The sequence below is a fragment of the Equus caballus genome, chromosome 1 (assembly GCF_041296265.1).
Source record: "Equus caballus isolate H_3958 breed thoroughbred chromosome 1, TB-T2T, whole genome shotgun sequence".
NCBI classification, from domain to species: domain Eukaryota; kingdom Metazoa; phylum Chordata; class Mammalia; order Perissodactyla; family Equidae; genus Equus; species Equus caballus.
The window spans coordinates 47370005-47387779 of NC_091684.1; the positions used below are offsets into that span (position 1 = coordinate 47370005).

General features: G+C 36.2%; 1 protein-coding gene and 1 long non-coding RNA gene across 2 annotated transcripts in view; one reads left to right on the forward strand and one right to left on the reverse strand.

The window, feature by feature from the left end:
• ZWINT (ZW10 interacting kinetochore protein) overlaps nt 1–17315 on the reverse strand; it is a 76166-nt gene extending 58851 nt beyond the window's left edge. The window contains exons 1-4 of the mRNA XM_070262674.1: nt 17069–17315; nt 13892–13982; nt 13719–13769; nt 2131–2467 (exon numbers count right to left, since the gene is read on the reverse strand). The gene's annotated coding sequence lies outside the window, so the exon portion shown is untranslated. The remainder of the gene's footprint in view (nt 1–2130; nt 2468–13718; nt 13770–13891; nt 13983–17068) is intronic.
• Nucleotides 1–17775, forward strand: part of LOC106782059 (uncharacterized) — a 90383-nt gene that overhangs the window by 39563 nt on the left and 33045 nt on the right. The window lies entirely within an intron of this gene.

Sequence of the window (17775 nt, forward strand, 5' to 3'; positions counted from 1 at the left end):
TATCTTAATGCTACTCTTCCCTGCTGCTATACTGCTGGAATAGCTTTGATCCACAAGATGCTCCAACACTGCTGCCTGCATAAAATCCACTCCTTTTTCACGCTGACTTGTATGCTCCTCTCCTCTAGCTTGACTCCGAATAACTCTCTACCCCCTCAGAACTCAAATGGTATGTAGTTAACAGCCATTTTGTTTTTTTAATACAGGTCCTCTTGACTAGCTTTAGTCCAGAATGTACTTAAACACGTAAATGAAAAGTCCCCTTTCTTTTCAACAACTTTGTCTTTTATGTTCTTTAACCAAACTCCTGTCCATGTTTTCATTTAAGCATTTCTTATCCTTAAGTTTCTGTACTAAATTATCATTTTCCCTCACTGTCTGATGATACCTCACCATTTATTATCAGCATTTGTCCATCCTATAATTCTTCATCTCCATACTTTGCGTTAGTCCATGTAATAACTAGATTCTTAGTGTAGTTTACATCCCGGTTATTTCATCTCCATCTGCTTAATATTATGTACATTTCACATTATTTCCCTCTAATCTTATTGTGTGTGTGTGTGTGTCAGACAGAACCTTAGTACAGTTTTGTCTTCTCAGGTATAATTTATACTTTTATTCTTCTCTAAGAATAATTTTTCAAATTTTACATTAATTCTGACTTTTTATGTGAAATCCTAAGTATAACCTGTTGTTTTATAATTCACATTGTTTATGCAGATGGCAATTATTATGTATCTTCAAAACACCATACAGGCACTCCTAAATTCAACAAACTTTATAAAACCAAGTCACGTGCCAGGGATGAAAATGCAAATAATTTTTGTCCTACTTTCAAGGAGCTCATGGTATATGAGGATTACAGAAAAGTAAACAGGATATTTCTCTATATTTTGATAAGAGTTAAGATAGAGATATGCATAGGATGCTGTGGGAAGCTAGCAGAGAAACATTTAACCCAGGCAGGGGGAAAAAAAATGCCTGGTTGCTTACCTAGTTCCTTGAAGATAGAGATTGTGACTGTTTTATTCATTGTTCTACTCTGTCCCAGCATTTCTCTGTGCACACTGAAGGTAACTAAATAATATTCAGTGAGTGAACAAATAAATAAAATGACACATATGTAGATTTCTGGAGTGTACTTAGTGGTTTAGGATACGCCTAACATTAGCAAATCAGAGATGGAAAAGGCACTGAGCATTAGGGGAGCTGCAGAAAGTTTGGCATGACAAGCTTGTAGATGCCGACAGTTCATCCTAATGAGTTCAGAACTTACAGGTGATGAGATCCGCTAAATGATTTTAAGCAGGAAAGTGACATGATCGGATATATATTTTAGAACATAATTCTGATCTGCAATGTGAAGAATGCATTGGTTGGTAGAGAGAAGGTGCAGAAGAGGGTGTGAGGAGGACCCTTAGATGATACAACTGAGAAGACATGGTGATCAGATGGGCTGGACTCAATGGTAGCAAGTGTCACTCTCACCCTGAATTACACAATGAAATAGTAGGAGGAAGGGAAGATCTAGATGCGCTGTCCCTGTAAATAACTTCTTCTGACTCAGAAGAGGTTTGGTATATCCTCTAGGGCGTAAGCCAGATGGAAATTCTGATTCCTCATCCCTGTGTCACATACCCTGACTCTTCATATTTCCTTTTCATATCACACATGTACAAGAAACAATAGTCTGTGTCATGGTTACATCTCCCTAAAATGTTTCTTCCCACTTCCAACTTGGGTGAAAACAGATTTTACTTTAATCTTTTTTCAGAGGGAAGCCTGTCCAAACCCACCTGTTGTCCACCAGGTCTCTTCCCCAAAGCCTTTCTTATTTCTAGCCATCCGTTTGATCTCACCCACTTCATCAACAGAATTATCTGAGGAATTTTCATTACATTCATGTCTGTTAATAGAATCCTTCTAATCAACATAAACTATTAATTCTAAATAAAATGGATACTTTAGGAATTAATTTCCAGCTTAAATTCGTATTTCAGACAGTTGTTCTACGTATAGTTATTGACAGCTACCAAATAAATGTATGCATTGCTTGGCCTCTGGTTTTGCCAGATATTTTACTGCTTCAATTTGGAAAGAGGTTAAAATATCATAGCATCTACTTACAGCTCTGATGGAGTGAACTCTGGAATGCACTACTGTTGGTGAGTATAATTCCTCTTCTCTCTCCACAGAGAAGTCCCATTTATTTCCTCCTTTAAAACTGCAGCAAACAGGGACGGGCCCGGTGGCACAGCAGTTAAGTTCGCACATTCCGCTTCTTGCCAGCCTGGGGTTCGCTGGTTCAGATCCTGGGTGCGGACATGGCACCGCTTGGCACGCCATGCTGTGGTAGGCGTCCCACATATAAAGTAGAGGAAGATGGGCACGGATGTTAGCTCGGGGCCACTCTTCCTCAGCACAAAGAGGAGAATTGGCAGTAGTTAGCTCAGGGCTAATATTCCTCAAAAAAAAAAAACAAAAACAAAAAACAAAAAAACGCTGCAGCAAACAGTGGAGTATTCATCAAAAAGAAATACACAAATAAATATGTTTATAATTAACAAACTGATATTTGAACAATAATATTCAAGCAGACTGCAGGAATTCCCTATTAATATGTCAGGAAATGTCTCTTGACTGATAATATGTTTATTGAGAAAAGGGAAATCAGTTATATCAGTCGAAACGTATTTGGATGAGAGATCAATGTAAATTTTTGAATGACTAGTTTCTTGCTGTGTCTCCAGAGAAGCTGAGATCAAAATTTTCACATTATTAACTTTTAAAGGAAAAAAAGAGCATTCTTGAAATTTGCTTCTAGGAGGATGTTGGCAGAGTTTCAGACATACGGAAATGTAAATATTTGCTTTTGTCTTCTTATAGACATTCTAATAGTGTTCCATTTCCAGCCCTTTGTAAATAAAGAAAATATGCAACCACTTATTTCTCAGATTTCTGTATCCAATGTATTTGTTTTTCAACAAATGAAAAGAAACAAGCTTAGTCTGGTAGAAAATGCATCTGCTTTCTAATCAAATACAGAGAGAAAGTTGAAAGTGCTGACGGATGCCACCTGTGTATGGTTTTTATGAGTCTGTGATATGCTTACCTGAGGGGAAAAACACAGATAATAATAAGACGGAGAGAAGCTACTGAGTTACAAATAGATTTCAGATTGACATGCCACTTAGAATGGTTCTCAACATGCCACAGCATTAGGACAGCAGAATCAATGTACAAAGAGGAGGCAATTGCCTCTGTATAGGGTACCCTTATGTTTGCTTTGCCATGGGCGATTTTCATTTATCTAGTTGTCTTGATGTCCTGACTGGCTAAGCATCTGTTCCTCCCCCTTTTACTTTTAAAGACAAGTTTGGACAAGAACTTATACTGTCACCCTAGTTGTGTATAATAATGTTAAAAAAAACAAAACCCCGATAACTTTAGTTTTACACCAATAACTTGTATTTTTTTAACCCTAAAATTTGATAGCTAAGGTGAAAGGTAATTATTTTTAAAAAGTATTTGGCTCTTTTTGACTTCTGATTCACACATGCTCTGACTTTGAATACTCCTAAATATGGGAGCCAAAATTAGTTTTTCTTTCCCATTATGAAAGACTTTTTTGAATATTACTCCCAAATCAAGAAGAATCCTTTGTAAGTTACAATTGGAGAGCAGCATGCATCTATACTTTTCAAGACAGAGAATGAAGGATAACTAAAATGCATTTCAAAGACCTTTTCCTTGGTCAACTCAAAATAGAAAAATTGTCAGTTATTCCTCTGGTCCTGGGAAAAAGAAAACAGGATACAGATGCTCTTTGCTAAAACTGAGGGTTCGCTAGACTTCTTCGCTCCTAAAATTTTCTCTACTCATAATTAGTCCTTCCTTTTAAGTCTTCCAGCCCCCCATCTAGCAGAAATGACTTTCACCTCATCATTCACACTTTCAGATTTCTGTACTCTGACTCCAGTTACAACCCTTGCACAAAGTATCGAAAAGGAACTTGCTAGTTAGAATTTCCGTTCTTTCCTGAACTTCTGGTTCTACTTCTGCAGTAGACCATAAACGGCATCCCACTCCCCAGAGTGTTAAAATATTTTAAAAATCTAATAACTTCTGTGCTTTTTTTCTTGATCTTCCGGATTTTTTTTTTTTAAAGATTTTATTTTTTTTCTTTTTCTCCCCAAAGCCCCCTAGTACATAGTTGTGTAGTCTTCGTTGTGGGTCCTTCTAGTTGTGGCATGTGGGACGCTGCCTCAGCGTGGTCTGATGAGCAGTGCCATGTCCGCGCCCAGGATTCGAACCAACGAAACACTGGGCCGCCTGCAGCGGAGTGCGCGAACTTAACCACTCGGCCACCGGGCCAGCCCCCTTGATCTTCCGGATTTTTAAGTTTTATTCCAGGAATTGATAACTGAATAAACCTCAACCTTGATCATAGATAAGTATTTCTAAGCTTTTTCTTGTTTCTAAATTCCAATATCGACAAGCTCTTCATCTACCTCAATGCCCAATAAGTTCAAATCTACACTAGTGACCGTCGTCCTGTACCAATCCTAGTTCATTATTGGTGAATGACCTGGGGCTAGGTAAACAGTTTTTATATTTTCTAATTGGATTGATTAATTTCATCTGCTGCTAGATTTACCTAGAAATACATAAGAAGCCTTGAAAATATTTATGCTAAGGAGAGTTCCATAAATAATTTGGCAATTATGTTTTCTACATTTACATGTTAATTTTTGTGTGCTCAGTAAGTGCAAGTAATGGCTTTTCTTTTTTGGTCCATGCTTTAATATAGAAATTTATAGTTACAAGAATGAATCAAAATACAATTTAAACATTATAAAAGTCATGAACAACCGTCTGCTTATCCATAATGACTCACACATTTAATGTGATTTTTTAAAAATATTCCTGTGTGTATGTGTTTGCATGTGTATGCAGAAATTAGAGAAAGCCAACCCTGACCAAAGAGAAGCAAATATTTGGAAAGAGGTAATGAGAAAGATGTGAATTCATTCTATTATGTCATTTTAGACTCCTGTGAAAATCTTCCCATCACAGCTGAATGGTTCTCTGTGTTCTCTTTCAAATAGTAAACAATACTATGTATGGTTTAAGTCTATGTTTGTGAGTATGAGCATTTGTGGTGTATTTAATAGAGACAGGAGGGTAGTAAAATTCAAGATCAGGAAAGAGATATACAAGCGTATTTAAAGTCTAAACTGTAAAAGGTCAGTCTTCTGTTTGGGGAAAATACTTCTAGTTTATACACACATATATTTACAAGTCATCACAAAAGAAAAGTTAACCATTCTAGAAATTATCATTGTGATAATCTTACCTTCTATTTTTCAGTCCTTGCCTTATCAAATCTGAACAGAGAATATATAAAATTTGTGGAAAATGACAAAACTAGGAAATAATATGATATAATTATACAGTTGAATAAGATCTTTATGATGCCAGTTATAGTAATACCATAAAACATTAATATGTTTTTGAGATTCAGTTAAATAAAGGAAAAATATATTAAGATAAACTTAAGCAAATAATTTCCTAAGAATTCTTGGGAAATCAAAATTGCTATTAAATTAAAATCGCAAATTTTATTAAATTGTCAGCTGAATTTGTCTTCTAGGTAAAGGCTGAGATTTTTTCTGTATTTTAGTCCCATATCTAAGCCATATCTACACAGGAAAACTATATCTGAACCTTTTTCTTTTTCTAAATATGCCAATCTGCTTCCCACTTCAGCATCTTTGCACGAACTGTTACTTATCTGGAATACTATAAGACCATTGCATGGCTGCCTTCTCTTCATTACTTAGCTCAAATGACACCTCTTCAAAGATAGGCCTTTTCTAATTACTCTGTTTAAGTCATCACATCCATTCCCTCACTATCCTACCTAAAATAGAGAATACCACACAGTACTAGCTCGTTGCTCTGATTCAATTTCTTCTTTGTATTTGCTAAAATTAAAAAAAAAAAAATCTCTTTATTATCTGTCTACATCTAATCTAATGTAATCATGATGAGGGTAAATACTTTATCTCTCTTTTTACAACAGAAAATAAACGGTATAACACAAAGCTGATGCTCAATAATTATTCATTGAAAAAGTTTTGGTTAAAATATTCTGCAGACTCAAAAAGATTTTTCATTTGTGCTGGCTTGTGGCTGTCTACCCTGTAAAAAAAATAAAACAAAGGGAAAAATAATGGACTTGATGGCTTTGAAAATCCTCAGCCTCTACAGATGGCAAAAGTTGCTAAGATTGAAAAATGGCCATTGAACACGGGTCAAATACAAGGCATTGCCAGGAAATTATGGCCTAAAGATGAATCCAAAGATGTAACTGTAAAATTCTTTGATTAGATTTCAGAAAGATCGAAGGTGGTGCTTCAGAATGCTATTCAGTTAGACAAAAGGTCCTCTAAAACATAAAGTGTGTAATTCTCAGATCCACTCAATCAAACAGTAGAGCCCATTGGAGCCTTAGGATATTGTACTACAGCCTTCTCAACAGAAGCCCAAGGTAAAGAAAACTTATTCTGGAGAGATTAATGGGTTAGCTTTTGTTTAATAGAGCAAATCTCAATAAGATTCACAGTAACCCCTTAAAGTTTTAAGGAAAATTACATCTGTACAAACATTGACAGTTTGAACTGAAAGAGACCGAGATATTTCAAAATGGATCTAAAATTTCTTCAAGCAGATAATAGGCTAGTAGACTACTCAGACTTAAGCATGTGCTAACCTTCATGAAAAAAGATGGATGGCTCAAAGAATAGAAAGAGCCCAGAGAGTGGAACCGAGAACTGTAGAGAGTCATCTCTGGGCAGGCATGGAATTAAATCCTAATCAAGGAAATTCCAACATTTTCCAGGCTGGATTTCAGAACTATCACGGACCAGTGACTTTTGCAATCCCCCATTCTCCCTTACTGAATAAGAGTGTCTATGGAGATTATGCTATGCCTATCTCCCCATTTATGATGGGTGTGGGAGAGGCAGATAACTTACCTCTTTTGTTTCACAGGTTTTCAGATTGAAGGAAACTGTACTCAAGGAGCTGTACTTAAGGAACTATACTCAATGAGCCATTTATGCAGCTACACCCAATTTAAATGACAAGATTCGGGCCTTCAAGCTAATGCTGTAATGGGGTGAGGTTTTCAGGGACTTGTGATATAGTTAGCGGGGTGTGAATTATTGGTGTCCAGAGAGCAGTCAATGGTAGCAAGCTGGTAAAATGGCTCCCAATGATCATTACTTTCTGGTTTTCATGCACTTGTGTAGTCCCCTCCCAAAATGCACCAGGGCTGGTCTGTGTGACCAATGGCATATGCCAGAAGTGATGGTGTGTCATATATATATCCTTGGTTTGTATAGATTTGTCGTATTGTCTGCTTGATTTTTGTAAGCTACTTAATTTAGCTGTGGTCCTTTGTATAATTTCCATATAAATGCACTGGATTGCATGAGTATGTGACAATAATGAATTCTTACTGCCTTCCAATTGTGGTAGGTGCATTTAAATTCTGTGTAATATCTGCTACCAATACATTTTCCAAGTGAAGTTTTACGTCAAATAGAGGTCTAAATTTTATTCCACACCTTTACATCAGCTTCTAGATGTACAGTTATTACATTGGATTTAGGAAAAAAGAACATCATAATCTGTTGTAGAGAGAGAGATTGTGGTCCCTTAGAATTCTTCTTGGGAGGAGATTAAAGTCCTTGAGTCTGGGACCCATATTATATCAATTTTCTTTATCCTTTATACACATTCAATAAGTATTTAATGAATTGAGTTAAATCTACCTATACTTTCACAGAAAAGAAGCTTTCTACTTCTTCTCAATTCTAAAACAGTAGGAAAGTTTGCCAGCATGGAAAAGTAAGAAACAAGCAAGAAATGATTTGTCACTCAGCATATAACTCATTCTCTCTGATAAAACACCCTTTGTCAGAATTCTTGCCATTGCAATGTCCAGCCCTGTGTTTGTTACCTGAGGACTTGAGGATAGGGAAGTTGAGGGGTTGGAGGGGAAAATGTTGCCATGCAAAGCAATGCTGGAAGGATACGTTAATCTCCCTTAAAACTTTGTGTCTTCTACATCTTTTCCATTTCACAAAAGGCTGGCAGGGCTGCCCTTTTGTTTAAGGGGTGTATCTGTCAGTATCATTTGAAGGCCTAGTTAATCCAATTAAGACTATTTTTTCTTGTGTTAATACCATTAAACTTGCTCTCTCTTTGATAATAATGGAGGAAGAAAGAAAGACACACAATATTATCTATCGTATGCATAAATGCCTGGGATGGTCATAAGCCTTTCTCCCTAAATAACATCCTGATTACAAATGCCTGCTCCACAGAGCTTCCCTAGTTTTCTGTCTTGCTTCTTTCCTCTCTTTGGAATAATAATCCATTTAGGAAGAACACCATCAAAGAAAAAGTCAGTGTGATCAGTGGAAACCTATTCTAGCTTTAGGATTTGTATCCCAATTTCCTAAAGAATTTATATTCCCAGGAAGAAGCATAATTCTTCATCCTAAGGGCTGCAATTACCATTATTATAGTCATCCAGATAGATGTGCATTGGGATTGTAAACGATTTCCCAATATCTTTTTCTTTCTTACTGCTTTTTAAATAATCACTGAGAATTTCGGAGGAGTGTACAATACTCTTATCCCTCATTTTAACCTGAAAGTCTGAGTATGCCTAATTGCCACATGGTAGATATTGCCCAAACCCAGTTTTTATCTCAAACAATTTTTCTTTTTTAAAAGAAAGAGTACTTGCTTTTTCCTGTTATCCTGCAACTATTAGAGTTAGCAGAACGCCATTCTATTTCACCAATGAGTGGGCAGAATCAAGACTAACAGAAAGGCGAAGGGCTTAAATAAAACAAATAAGCTAACAAAGCCACCTGGCTAATGACAAAACAAGAACTGGGAACCAAGTCCCTTTATTCAGCATTAGTGACTACAAAAATGTGCCTTCTCTGAAGCAGCAGTCTACAAGGAAATATTAAAATCCACCTCTGTTGTCCTTCAGCTAAAAGGAATAGAGTTGGAGCTCTTTCTGTAGCTTTAACCTTGTTCTAATAGATGCCAGATGAACTCAAGTGGAACTCTGACTGCCTTGAGAGTTTGAATGAAACAATTCTGCCATCCATTGCTGCTGCATCAGGGTATTAAAAGGAGAGCCAGAAAGAAGAGGAGGGGAGAAGCACACATTCCCCAGTGTGGGGGAATCAGACACAATGGGAAGGAGGAAGCAATGAATGCCTCTAATGTCATTGACAGAACAGAAAACTAAGGCTCCTGTAGAGGCCTGCTAAAGCTGTGATACCTTGAAAGCTGATTTGTAGGAAATAAAATTTAGAACAGGTGACTTGCAGTACAATGCATGGCCTTTATTTTCTTTCCTGCCTCAACTTTGACAAAACCTTTGGCCAGTTTTCCTATGAACATGAATTATGGCTATAATATTTAGTTGAAGTCTGTATATTTCTCAAAGTAGTTATACAATGCTACCATATACCTTAAACATTGTTCAAGTATGCATTTGCTTATGTCAAGTAATTTCTATGAAACCTATACAAACACTGTCACAGTACCTCGTATTGATGTATTTCTAAGATTAAAAAAAATTGCTATTAATGCCTGTATAAACAGTCAGAAAAAGACATGCATTGTGCTTTTGCAGGAACTTCTGTTTCTTGAGATTACTGTTGCCTGGCAGCCTCTGCCCTTGTGGAGGAAAATGTGGGGATTTTAACTGGCTCTGTGTTATAATGTCTGTGTTTTGTGAAAGAAAAACATGTTATGTGCTAAAATAAAATTTTAAAAATCCTAATCAAACCTTTAAAAATTAGCATTTGGATTAGAGACAGAGTTTCTGTTGTCTCCTAAGTGTTTTGTTGTTATTCTTCTTTAAGAATTCAGCCTTTGACCAGGGTACTTAGGACCTTCCAACAACAAACAAAAAAGTAAATGTCGAGTCCATATGGAGGGTAAGATCTCAGTGAGATATTGAAATTATGACCAAATTCTTAAGGAGTTTGCAAACTGTGGGTTTCCACTTTGGCTGTCCACAGATAGGACTTCATTTGCTCATTTGTTCATTCATTCTCAAGAGGAGATCTTTTCCATACCTCACCACGTGGGTGATCAGTGGACAGCTCTCACCTCTTTTGCATTTAAATATACTAAAGTGCTGACCAGGATGCTCCAGGATGATACTGTCTCTCTTTGCTCTGTTACCAAGGTAGCAATCAAGATTTGTTTTTCCCATAGAGATAATTATTTTTGCATTTCTAAAATCTGGAGATCTGGAATCAGTTTCTTTACTTCTTCAGTAGCACATTCAGATATACTATGCAAGGCCTGCTGGATTAAATGGTTAGATCTTCTAGCTAAACTCCCTTGGAATCAGCCAAATTAAACAGATTGGATTGTTGAAATTATTTCAAAAAATAAACAGTCATAGAATGGAAATAAACTACAGAAAGTAGGGAACTTGAGTAACTAAATCTCCTAGAAAACATTTACAGCAGATGGTAAAGTATCCAGTCTTGTTGTTATAAATGAATTTCACAGAGACTCAGAGCAGCTTTACGAAGTTTTACTACAGTAACCAATGGCAGCCGACCTCTGCAGTGAACATAAAATGCTTACCACCATTTGCACCTCTTTAAATTAAGCCCATTTCTGCTTACACAGAAAATCTGTCTGCAGAAAGACACTGCTTAGAATAGGCAACACATTAATCTAGAAGCCACTAGAGAAACTTGCTTTGGAAAACTTCATAATAATTTCCTTGTGAATTATTCTCTTTGCGTTTTTCAAATTATAGTATTACCAAATTATCATAACGTCTTTCTTTCAATCCCAGAGCAAGATAAGATTCTAGTTGTTGCTGGAACCCATGCATGGTCTAACTATGAGTTTGCACTCTTGCCCAATGACTGTGGGAGATAAACACAGATGAGATCAGTGCTGTAAGATGGCTGGGATCAAAATGCAACCCCTCTACTCACTGGCTGTGTAAATATAGATACGTTACTCAAATTCTCTGATGCTTAGCTGATTCGTCTGTTAAAGGGATATGCGTTTACTTACTACAACAACTGTTTGAAAGGATTAATTGATATAACATGCTTAGAATACTTCCTGACTTATAATAAATTATTATTATTAGGGAAATATTTACCAATATGGAATCTTAAGGAAGATAATACTAATCCATGTTGCATAATCAATATTTAAACACTATAATTATGGTATCATGAAGTCAACTTTGTACAAAAATAGGCTGAAAAATTAGTCCTATAATTAATTTTTGCATTATTGGCTCATAGGATAAACAAATGACCTATTCGTGAGTTAGACATATATATTTACTTATGCAAATGATAGAAAGATCTCTCCCTCAGACCTAGATCTGAAATCTCGAGTGTGCCGCTCTGCAGTTGTATGTTCTTGGACAAGTCACTTAATCTCCTTGTACCTCAATTTCCTCATCTGTGACTCAGTTTCCTTATCTGTCAAATATAAAAGTACTTACCTCAGAGTAATAAGGTAAGTATTATGTAAGAGAATATACAAAAAATGCTTAGCACTCTGTCTGGCAAGGTGCACATATGGCAAGTCCTCAGTAAATTTTAGTTTTCTGTGCATGATTAATATATTAATTCCCCACATTGACCATAATCTCCGAAAATGTATGTCTTTGTACTTCTCACTGCTTTTGGCCCACTGTCATGAATATATTAGGCAATTTTAGGCATTTCTTAACTACTTTTTCCCTCCTGTCAATACCGCCATAAAATCCTGCCACTCTAAGTAACAAAGCATCGTGTTGGAAAACAGTTGAATGCTTGTTTTTATGCTTTACTGAATTTAGATAGTGCAAAGGTGACACTTCCTTGCCTTCCAAATTCTGGCACTCACCTGCTGCCCTCAAGTTCTTCGGGAGTCTCTCTGTCACCCTGTCCTCTGCATATGCCCTGCAATGCTCCCCTTCACCCCAGGCCTCGTCACAGCCAAACTCATTTTTAAAACATTTCCAAATATGCCTGTACTTCACTTTATGAATGTTCTCATTATCCTGAAACTCTGACCTCAGCTAACTCAATGGAACAATATGGGATGGTAAACTAGTTCATACTAAAGTAATTGCAAGCTTGTTTTGTATGTTTTTCCAAGTGAATCTTTTTAAAGGATAAGGTTTTTATCTATAACAAATAAAATTATAATTGTGGAGAAATGAAACAATGTGACCAATAGATTATTGATTCATTTTCATAGCTAGCCGTCAGTAATTGCTTGGGGGTGTAGGAAAGGTTAATGTTGTATCTATTTGCTATTTACATTGATTCTCTCTGAAGTGCTGGAATTTAGTATTTTTAATATCAATGGCTGGGACATTTAAGGCTATTATAAGATATTTTTCCTATTTCTAATTTCCTCTCCTATTCATAACCCACTTAAAGTAAATTGGTAGCACACATTATGATGCTTCTCCATGTAGCAAACATTTAAAAGTATGTTTGGAACCAAGAAAAGACATATTTTGCTAATATCACCTAAAGTATAATCTCCTACTATTTATTGATCTTAGATAAATGAGTTGGCTTCTGGGCAGTTGATCTAATTTTCTTCTCCTTTCATTCAATGGAAGTTTTTGAATTATTATAGTATGTATTGAACTAGAAAATGAAAAGACTTTTTCTTATAGTTTGTTGTTTTGTTTCTTCAGTTTGCTTGTTGGTTTTTAAGGTAAGCTTGAGACATAAAGTGGTATAATGCTCATAAGTCAAGTTCTAGAGATAAACAGATTGAAGTTCAAATCCAGAGGCAAGTTACTTGTCTTCTCTAAGCACTAGTTTTCTTCCTTGTAAAACTGGAATAAAGTGGGAGCCACTTTTTGGGCTTGTCATAGGAATTAACGAGGTTAATGGTGGCACATGGTTTACAACAGAGCCTGAAACTTGCCTGTGCCGATTTACATTAGCTATTATCATTAGGACTGTTCTCCTTAATACCTAAGCCATTTGCTGGCAATCAGTTAGTCATCATTTCTGTCCAGGTAAAAAAAAAAAAAAGAAGAAATATTTAAAACTTAAGAACAATTTTTTAAACTTTTGTTCTCAGACCCAATATAACAAATCTGAGGGGCAGAGGTGGCAGCTGGTTAGAGATAGGTGAAGAAACCATTAATGTTTTAAGTACGTGAGAATGTGGAACATGACAGGATATGATATTACTCATGTAGATTGTGAAATATGAGTCAAATTGTATTTATTATGCATTAAAGTAAAATTCAGCATTACTTTTATAAAAGAAGAAATTAAAGCCCTCAACCTATCTGTTTAACTTCAGAAAATTTTAAAAATTGAGCACATCATCACCTTAGTATGAATTCCTTTATCTCAGCTACTGTGCACACATCACCTTTGGTGTGATAGGGAGAAAAGAGGGAACAGGATGATTAGTTATGGAATATGGAAGAGTATCTAAGAGGAGTAGTCTTGAAAAGTCGGGAGCAAGGTGACATCACTAAATGACACAGCATCCACATACAACAGTCTAAGATAGTGGTTAAGCACGTAGACTGTAGGCCAAGACAACTGAGATATGAATTCTGACTCTTCCACATGCCACATGACCTTGGGTAAGATATTTACCTTCTCTGTGCCTTGGTTTCTTCAACTGAAAAACAGGGATAATGATCATACCTGCAACATAGAATTGTGATAATTAAACTAATTAATACATGCCAAAAGTAATGCTTGGCACTTAATTTAATATTAGGGCATTTAGTTAGAATACTAGCTACTTTTGTTATCTAGGAACTCACAATTTGCCTGAATCTGAACCTGTATCAAAGGTTGGGTTTTACAGGAAACTCTTCACCATCAGAGGCAGATCTGGAAGTTTTCAAGGAAAATCTAAAGAAATAGAAATGTATGTAACACAGGCACATTTACACAGAACCCATTTGAAAGCCCCCACTGAGCCCAGGTAGATGGCACGTGCCCCTTTTGTACACGTTATTCTATTTCCCATCAGTCTTTGCATTGTCTTATGTTCAAAGGTTTCAAGGCAGGCTCTCTTATAATTACAGTCATACTCACAGTCATGTCCACTTACTTTATGGGTATATTTTTTAATGTGAAGTTGAGTTCATTTAACCTAAAACCAAAAAGGTTTACAACATCATCATATGGTGAAGGAAAAATTACTGAAGTTGTAAGCAGGCAGATGTTGTTTGCAATCTTGCTCCACCACTTGCTAATTTTGTAATGTGGGCAATTTATATCCTTTCTTAGTCTGTTTTTCATCTACAATATGAGGTAATAATTCCTACTTTGCAAGATTGTTGTGAGGGTTAAATATAAATTACTTTCTGGTTTGTATTGTTGGTACATAGTACTCCGTGACTGATAGTTAATATTATGAATATGATTTTAACAGTAACCCATAGAAAAAAGTAATGTAATACAGATTCTTAGAATCCATCAAAACAGGTTGTAAAAATGACTTAAAGAAACATCCACCACGGCAATGACTAACATTTTGAAAAGCTTTATTTTTCCGTTGAGAACCATAGCCCAACACAGTGTCTGCGCTCTGTGTTCCTCTTGCCAGGAAGGATAATATTTGTGATGCATTGACTAACTCTAATGAGAATTTTTATTCTTAAGACACAAAATATTTCCCAACACAGTACATAAGGTCTTTGTGCCCATGTCAGCATTGGAGATGAATTGCCGGGAGAGAAATAGAGAAACTGCTCATTCCTACAGACACGAAAACATTAAAGGAAAACGAAAATAGAAGTACATAGCAGAATTTTTTTTAAAAGATACCTGAACTGAAAAATATACCTATCAAGAAACATCCAGCCTAGGAATTACAGATTTTTAAATCCAATGTGCTTTTATGTAACGACAGATCCATCCAGTTTACCTGATGTTCTCATGTGTTTGCTTTGTGGGGCTCAGTGCTGTCCTTGGAGACATAGGCAAGAAAACTATTTCCTCTTCCTTAGCAATAAGGGGAAAACAGACTGACCATCCCTCACATACACCTTGGAGTGGGTTCACTGAGCTTAGTGATCAACAAATCATGTCAAATGAGACTTCTTGTTATTTTTGACATAATTCTATGCTTAGCTAGAGGTAGTCAGAGACTCTCAGGGACCTAACTTTAGCATAAATTCAATATACTCTCTTTTATTAAAACTGTCAAGCTGTTTAGCCTAGAACTACTTAAAAATAGTATTCATTAAAAATCCCATATTTACATTTTCTATGCACCAAATGATCAGATTATCCATCAAATGTACAAAAGTTGATTTGAGGAGCTGAAATTAGAAGTTGCAAAAAAAAATCTTAAATAAATCTTTAAGTAATGAGGGGAAAAGTTTACTTTAAAATACTTTATCAAAAAAAGGGAGCATCATTATTTTGGTTATGATTTAAGAATTAATAGCTTCAAAGTATACACATGTCTATAATCTAACTAGGGATACTTTTATCTACTTGTAGCCCAAGACCAAGATTCTTTTGAGTTTCTAGGAAATTTGTATAATATAGCATGTATTTATTCTAATCTGAACCACTAAAAGCCCAACTGTGGATGTGGCTATGTCAACATTATCACTTTCATGAATCTCCTAATTACAATGTGCACAGGTGGTCTATCTGGGAGGAAAAAGCTTGCTCTCTGCAGAAGCAGCCCTTTTCATTTTTAGGTAGTTCTCAATATTTGAATGTTCCTGCTGATTTCAGTCAAAATATGCCTTGCTGAAAACTTCATAGTCTCTTAGTTTACATTTTAAATTACCCAAGATTAGAGCAAACGATCCCTCCACATGACAGACTCACAAAACTTTGATGCAGTTTATTTGCCAAAATTATCCTGACGTTCTTTAGAAAAAAACACCCCCGGTTTTTTCAACCACACTTGGCAATATTACTTTGAACACTTTTATGATTCCAGTGTCTTATATTTAGACACCTCTTCCTGTTAAAATATAAATGAAAACTGTGCTTCTGGTATGGTCTAACTAGAGAAAAGCAAGGTTCTCACTAACTAAGCTTATAAGAGAAAATCGTTTTCCTTGTAGCCAAATCACTAAGCTACCTTGGTTTCAGGAAGGGATTATAAACATTTACTGTAAATGGCCAGAGACAAAATATTTTAGGTTTTGTGGATCATACAGTCTCTGTTGCAACTATTCAATTCTGCTGTTGTAGTAAGAAAGCACCTGTAGATAATACATAAACAAATGGATATGTCCATACATCAAGAAAACTTTATTTACAGCATCAGGGCTGGATTTGGCTTGCAGATCATGGTTTACTGACCCTTGGTTTAAGTCCTAGCCAGCTAAACACTGCTTGTTATAGCAACATCTGGCTTTTGAAACACAGCTCTCTCATTCTAGGATTGTACATTATGTATGTGTTAGTGTGAGTACATAACATTAAAGGTCTTCCCTATTCAGTTTCATTTACTAAAAACTGATTGATTATTGTAATCCATTAACATCTGTTTAGCTTTTTATCTTATCTTATTATTCAACCTATTAGCTAACCATCAAAGTTCTGTGTCATTACTCATATGTGTTTGGAAGGTGAACAAGTGTAAGTCACAGATGAAATGTTACCAAAACATGGCCAAAAAGAGTTTTTCAGGGGGCCAGCCCAGTGGCATGATAGTTAAGTTCATGTGCTCCACTTAGGTGGCCTGGGGTTCACTGGTCAGATTCTGGACACAGACCTAGACACTACTAATCAAGCCGTGCTGTGGCGGGCATCCCACATACAAAATAGAGGAAGATGGGCACAGATGTTAGCTCAGGGTCAGTCTTACTCAGCAAAAAGAGTAAGATTGGTGGCAGATGTTAGTTCGGGGCCAATCTTCCTCAAAAAGAGAAAGTGTTTTTCAAGTTAAAGCTCTTTTATTTGTTAGTAATTTATGAGTGTACCTGTTAGCCATTTAATAATTTCCTGAATTATTCCGTTACCTGGTGCACATTGTTCCACTGTGTCCAAAAGAATATAATGAGATACATTGCCAAATGCTAAATTGTGATGTCAGCAGATACTTGATTTATTATTAGAGGATCCTGTGGAAATTAATAAACAGAAACCTCATTAAAATGGAGTAGGGAGGCCAAAAGGGGAGCTCTCATGCCCTACATCATAGCAGAGTCCAACAGGAAGAAGAACTTCTTCTTCTTGACTGGCATGATGTTCAGCCAATGAAAGAGTGCCACAACTCAGCCAATGAAAAGCCCCTTCACTTCAAACTCCCAGTCTCCTCCAATGGACTCTTTGTTTATAATAGCCCTCCCAACTTCCTCTTCCCCTCTATAAAAGGTTCCCCTCCCCTTGTTGTGAGGGACTTGCAGGTGGCTCACCATTGTTGCAGACCCTGAATTGCAATTCTTTGCTAATCCCACACAAATGCACTTTTGTTGGAGAAATAATAGGCTATTTGTTTAAGGTCAACAATCCTGACATAGTCTGCCTTAAAGAACTTAAATTGATCACTAGTGATTATTGTTTCTTCATCTAGCACCATAATCTGACTAAGCCATTCTAAAAAAATAATTCTAACATTAATGACAGATTTACAGAGCACTTTTTGGACAGTTTTCTTAAATTATGTTAAAAACCTGGTCAGAATTACTGTAATATTCACACGTCTGGGCTTCTGGAAGCTAACTTG